The 6774-nt window shown below is 42.6% G+C and overlaps 1 protein-coding gene and 1 long non-coding RNA gene across 2 annotated transcripts in view; both read right to left on the minus strand.

The window, feature by feature from the left end:
* LOC100691527 (interferon alpha/beta receptor 1b) overlaps nt 1–6774 on the minus strand; it is a 53728-nt gene that overhangs the window by 23970 nt on the left and 22984 nt on the right. The gene's annotated exons all lie outside the window — the stretch shown is intronic.
* On the minus strand, nt 1082–4869 carry LOC102077942 (uncharacterized). The gene is made up of 3 exons (XR_265966.4): nt 2330–4869; nt 1884–2019; nt 1082–1598 (listed from the first exon to the last, which is right to left on the minus strand). It is a non-coding gene; the product is annotated as an uncharacterized LOC102077942 (long non-coding RNA).

The following is a 6774-nucleotide window of genomic DNA, read 5'->3' on the forward strand; positions in this document are numbered from 1 at the left end:
ATGTGCACAATGCAATCAGAGAAAAGGGTGACTACTTCTTTTTTTACATATATATATGCCAAGATACCTGTGTTTGGAAAAATGAACAGTGAAAACATAGCAAAAAGTATTTCATGAATTTTTTTGTTGTTACATGTTACTTTTATGTGAAATCAATAAACTGTTATTTAAGCAATGGCATCAATTTCATTTTTTAAAAACACACATTAAAACATTGAATTTGTGCAGAACTTATTTACATGGTAAGTATTTAAAAATCCATGCCTAGCATACTGACATACATTTAGACAATCACACAACTGAATGAAGAAAATGACAAATGGTATTTTGGATGTTCCAAAAGCACAATGTCACTTATGATTTAAAAACGATTTAGTGATTTACTTTATAAACAATTTTGTTGAATATGAATATTAATATAGTATTATAATTAAACAGTATTATTAACATTCAACATTTGCAATGAATTAGAATTATCAATAACTGGAACTCAACTATCAGCACTCAAGTACCAGTTCTGTAATCAAGTTTTGTCAAGGAAGAAATGCAACTGTAGTGGCCTCAGCTGCAGGTCATGTTCCATAAGTTCCTTGTACTGGCACTGGTGTATTGGGAAAAGTCCATCTTGTCTCACTTAACCCATTTTTTAACTAATACTGTGTTCTGGTAATTTGACAGCATACATGCTACTGCAAACATCCATCCATCCATCCATCTTCATCCGCTTTATCCGAGGCCGGGTCGCGGGGGCAGCAGCCTAAGCAGAGAAGCCCAGACCTCCCTCTCCCCAGCCACCTCCTCCAGCTTATCTGGGGGAACACCAAGGCGTTCCAGCCGAGAGATGTAATCTCTCCAGCGTGTCCTGGGTCTGCCCCGGGGCCTCCTCCCGGTGGGACATGCCCGGAACACCTCACCCAGGAGGCGCCCAGGCTACTGCAAACAGTTGGTTGATATTGTAAACATGTGACATGGTAATGATGCTATCAAAATGTTCTGTTTTATCCTCCTAATGACTCGCTCCACATGTACCCTGAGTCTGGCTATGGCCTGCGTCTCCTTGACCTGGTATGCTGGCATCTGCTTCTGCTTAGATAGAAAAGGTGGGCAGTACACTTTGCATTTACAACAATCGGTGATTAGGAAGCCCTTATCTACCATCACTGCCATGTCTTCAGTCAACTTCTCAGCAATGCCTGATTGTTTGAATAGTTCCTTGTCACTAACCGAACCAGCACAGAGATGATTGTCACTGGACCATGTGGAGCTATGCCAACCAGGGCTTTCATCGTACAGTGGGATTTGTACGAAGAGTACATTTCACTTTGGAGAAGTGGTGAGGATGGTGTCTGACACCTCAGCTCTGTACAGTCAAGGATCATCTGGGTGTCTGAGAAATCTTAAGCTTGCACTTCTTCACGTGTAAGCCAGATGCATTGAGACCCCAGTGCAGTGGCAAGAAAATTTGTCCATGTTGCAATAATGCGGCTCACTGTGGACTGGTGTATGTTAAATTGGTGTGCCAGGTCCCTCTCCTTCAAACCAACTGACAGGAAAACCAGGAAAAGAAAGAACTCGTCAATTGGCTGTAGCAGCTGCCTCTGGAAGGTGAAAACAAAAGAGAAAATGTTACTCCTTAAGCTATGAACTAGTAAAATTATGCTTTTCTTGGCTAAATGTTTTGTAATGGTTATGCATACCATACTGTACCATGGGGTAAACAATGAGGTGCTGTAGTACACAGGTGTATGTATGTAAAGGATGCTGAGTCCTTTAGCATATATACACCTGTGTATGTATGGTATTGTACATAATGTAATGTAATTGTACATAAATACATTAACATTATACCTCTAGTTCTAACTACCAACAAACCCATAACCTACCGCTGATGTGCGTGCAGGTGTCAACACTTCTTCGTTCCTATTGGCAGCTGACTTGGCTCTTGAAACCCGGATCATTTTGTAGATGCAAGGCTCAATCAAAAACCAAAATGCCATCAAATGATCATAGCTTGGAAATCTATTCATGAGAGAGACATACATCGTGTCTATCATTAGTTAACATTACACACTGACATAAAAATAATGTAAACTGTGACAAATATGCTAATGGTATGCTGTATAACAGTGTGATTAAGAGTCTATTTGGTGTCGTATTTTACCTGTAGCATATCGTTTAAATACTAAAGCATCTACATGAAACATACAATCAGCAGAGAAAAAGTAAATATCTATTTTGTTTTCATTAAGACTGGAAACACTTTCGAAATTTAACTGATGGTGACTTTGGTATATTTTAAACAGTTAGCTTGAATAGAGCTTAGGTGTACCTGGTGTAGAATCGGATGTCAGTGTCAGAGCCAGCAAAACGCTGTAACCCAAATTCTCACTGGACACGTAACGCCTGTATTTCCTTCCTCAGAGTCTCCACATCTTTGGACAGGTCTTCTGCAGCTGGTGCAGATATGTCCAATGCAGACGGCTCAGGGACTGAGCAGTAGTCATGATCTCTTGTAAGACTGTGCTTTTCTTGATCGTCAGGAGGAACTAGTTCAGGGCGTCACTCCGTTCTCTCCCAAACACTACGCCGCGGTGGTTCAACTTTATAGCCATTCCACTCAAAAAGTGTTGGTACAGCACCTTTAATAAGCCGCCTTCGACCATCAAGAGTTGTTGGCTCTATGAGTTGATCACTGGCAAAGTGTCTGCTGCAGACCCTGGTGTGAGAGGTAATCGTGAAATGATCCAGGTGTTCATGTTTACCAGCCATTGTCTTCTCAAGTCGGAATGGGTCGGAAAGCCATGAAAACTTAGTATGCCGTTAAATTTGGCTGAAGCCGAACAAAGTGGGACACAGCAATGCTCGGAGTATTTCTTCTCCTGTTTTTGAAAATGTTCTGTTTTAAATACTTTCCTTTTTATACTCATTCTGAAGTGACATTAGCGTAGCTACCGATAGATAAACAAACATACAGGAAACGCCCAAGCGGTAGTATTTGGAAATGGAAATACGTCACATGCCTTAGTGCAAGTAGTCCATTGTAGCATAACTAAGGGAGGATTCAGGGTCACCTGGTCCAGCCCTAACTATATGCTTTAGCAAAAAGGAAAGTTTTAAGCCTAATCTTGAAAGTAGAGATAGTGTCTGTCTCCTGGATCCAAACTGGAAGCTGGTTCCACAGAAGAGGGGCCTGAAAACTGAAGGCTCTGCCTCCATCTTAAAGGAACGAGAGAACAACTCTTTTACTCAGTGTGATTGTTTTTAATGTCACTCTTAAGGATCTGTTATTGTATATTTTTCAGATGTTTGTACGAAATATTGTATTTGTTTTAAATGTTATGTGTTTATGTGGTACGTGTATATTTGACGTGATGCCAGGTGTTGTAAAGACTCACCTTTCAGCACACTCACTTCACCACATGCACCTTGTTTCTTTTCCTCACCTTTGATTGGGTGTGGTGCTTGCCCTTGATTGCACTCACCTACAGCTCACTCTTTCTTTGCTCACACATGGGCCGGCAGCTGAGGTGAGTTTCTGTTGGAGTCTCCTGAGTTCATGTGTTATTTTGAGTTATTGAGTGACTTAAATCACACCTTGTTTCCTTTCAGCGTTAGCACTCCATGTGTGTCTTTCCTTATTGATTCTGAGAATAAAAGAAGAACCCTATAAAGGATTGATGACTGCTTATTCTCATTCTAATCAGATGAGCCCATGATGGTGATGACTTAAAACTCTGAGCCTTTCTTCCTTCATAACACCAGGACTCTGTTGGAAATTAGATTTTTTACCTGGATAAATAAACAACTAAAACCAAAACTTCCTGTGCTGCTGAAGTTCTGCATTTATGTGTTTTCAACGAGGATGTGGTTAAAAGAGTGCTGTCTTTGTTTTTTTGTCAGTAGCCTGTAAAAAAACATGTATGGATTAAGTGTATGTGATGTAACAGCTGACCTTTAGTCTGAGAGGCGGACCAAAAGAACAGCCCGGCAGAATAAAACATCATCGAGATGCACAAAATAAATAAAGGAGCGTTCAAATGATTCATAAATGCAGCTGAAGTGTGCGAGCATGACACAAACAGATGTTTGCGTCCACGCAGTGACTGATGGGACAACAAGTTCAACTGGAGCGCCTCCTGCTAGCCTCAACAGCCCCTGCCCGTGTACAGGTAGGACTGGGGCTGGCCTCAGGGTGGCGCTATAGGGCTTTGAAATGAGGCCTGGCTGAGGAGTCGTCTTTGTATTCAAGCCATATGAACAGCTGAGCCCCCCTCCCCTTACTGTACACATGCATTTATGAATGCTTGATATTCTGCTGTGTCAGCTGTTGTTGGATGATTAGACTGTGGTTTAATTTTAGGTCGATTTTATTGTAATTTCATGGAACTCTGCTGAGTGTAAAGATTAGGTGAAACTTTATTAATCCCTCAGGTGCGTTCCTCTGGGGGTAGGAGAGTAGGGAGAGGGCTCTGTAGTGAAGGTGAGGGTGGGGGGGTTGTGTGCCAGTCAAACCTGTTGAAGAAGTTGTTGAGCTCGTTTGCCTTCTCCACAGTCCCCCACCCCACTGTGCTGTTCTTGGTGTTGTGGCCCGTGATGGTTTTCACACCATTCCAGACCTCCCTCATATTGTTCCTCTCCAACATCTACTCCTCCTTCCTCCTGTAGGTGTCTTTTGCTTCCCTCAGGCAGCGTTTCACCTCCCGCTGTGCTGCTTTCATCTCCTCTTTCACTTTGCTTCTGAAGGCCTTCTTCTTCGGCTACGTCCACACTAATGCGTTTTCGTTTGAAGACGCATCGTTTTCTCTCCGGTTTGGCCTCCCGTCCACACTGAGACGTATTTTGAAACCGCTCTCGAAAACGCAGCTGTCCCGTCGCAGTGTGGACGCTCGAAAACAGACTTTCTAAAACGATGACGCATTTTAGTCATGTGATGCAGTCATGTGATCAATTAAACAAAGATAGCGGAGGGCATTATACAGCAGTTGTTTTGATTGCGCTCAACTTTGACAGCCCTAAAAAAGATTAATATCAGTTTGTACATGCTGCAGACAGCTTTTCTTCAAATTCTTTAATTCTCACTCGTTTTTGCGCATGCGCAGGACTGAAATGTCAGCGTTTTCATCCGTTTCAATGTGGATGCACAACTCTGTAAAAACGACTGAAAACGCTAGTGTGGATGCGGAGCGTTTTCAGACGAAAACGCCGTTTTCAAATCTATCCGGGCTAGTGTGGACGTAGCCTTCATCTTGAGGACAGCTTTGACTTCCTGCGTTACCAACAGTTTGTTATTAGAGTAACACCGTACCGTCTTAGCAGGGGCAACCGCGTCCACACAAAAGTTGAGATAGTCTGTCAGACTGTGTCGCCCCCTGTATGTCCTCGCCATGTGGGCTCAGAAGCACATCCCAGTCTGTGGTGTCATAGCAGTCTCTCAGAGCTTTCTCCTTTTCTGGGGTCCATCTCCTAATGGAGCGTGTTGTCACAGGCTGCCTTTGGACGAGGGGTGTGTACTGTGGCTGTAAGTAGACCAGGTTGTGGTTTGACTTCGCTAGTGGGGGGAGGGGGGTGGCTCTGTATGCATCTCTCCTATTAGCATACAGTAGGCAAGGCTCTGGAGTGCGACTAATTTTGTCGCAAATGCGACCAAATTTTTCAATGGTGAGACTAAAAAAAATCCTTGGTCACACCACTGCAACCGGCTGTTCCAGTAAAAAAAAAAGAAAAGAAAAAAGTCTCTACAACTCTGAAAGTCTCTGTGTGGTCAACAACAGACACACATTATGCCCCTATCGTGGTCTAAACCAATCAGAGATAGTAGTTGTCCCGTAGTCCTTTGTGTACGTTTGAAAGTGCAGGTGGATAGAGAGAGGTGAGTAGCTTGAATAAAGCGATATCGATTCATTAAATCCTGAATCGACTTTTAAATATAATATATAATAATATAATATGTGTTTTGCCAGAAACGCCAGAATCTCAGATTAAAGCTCAAAGAACTATTTCAACAACCACCAAACAGCAAATGAGAGCAGGCACACAGACTCCACACAAAGACGTAAACACAGAGCGGACCGACGCATCAGAATCAGCTTTGTCTTTCTCGGCTTTCTCACCCGACGGCCCGTACACGGACACGCCGTCGGGGCTGAAAGCCGACAGCTCACCGATTCTGATGCGTCGGGTCCGCTTTGTGTTTACGTCTTTTTTGCGCTCGATTCTGAGCTGCAGGTTTTGTGTCTCTCCAACCAAATTTCACAGACCAGCAGCAAAAGAAGATCCAAACTACGCTTCACATTTGATCAATGTCATTAATTCCCTCTGACTTTTCTGTTTTGCTTCCTACACGATAAAAACTTCATGCACAGCTCTCTCTCTCTCTCTCTCTCTGTACTTCAAGAACAGTTTCCCGTCTCAAATCTCTGTTTTCGGCATTATTCGTTCGCTTATTACCCACCAGTCTACCGTTGTTTACAGCGCTGTCGGCCGCTGTCTTTTTTTTTTTTTACTTAAATGACCTCGGACAGGAAAGACTCATTTCTGCTGTTCAATACTGAAGAAATTTAAACTTTTTAAAATGATGCAAAATTGCAGAATATTTTTAAGGTTATCTGCTATAAAAAGTCAGGCCAGGAAAATCTGCTTCATGTTTTTCTGTTTTATCCTCAGTTACTTTGACACAAAGGCCTCTGCTGTGATGCTCACACCTCTGATGAAGTCTCACAGTGTCGGTACTGATAAATGATCAGAATTATAATATTTCTGACTGTCTGAGGCAAA

Source organism: Oreochromis niloticus, linkage group LG16, assembly GCF_001858045.2.
Source record: "Oreochromis niloticus isolate F11D_XX linkage group LG16, O_niloticus_UMD_NMBU, whole genome shotgun sequence".
Classification (NCBI taxonomy): Eukaryota; Metazoa; Chordata; class Actinopteri; order Cichliformes; family Cichlidae; genus Oreochromis; species Oreochromis niloticus.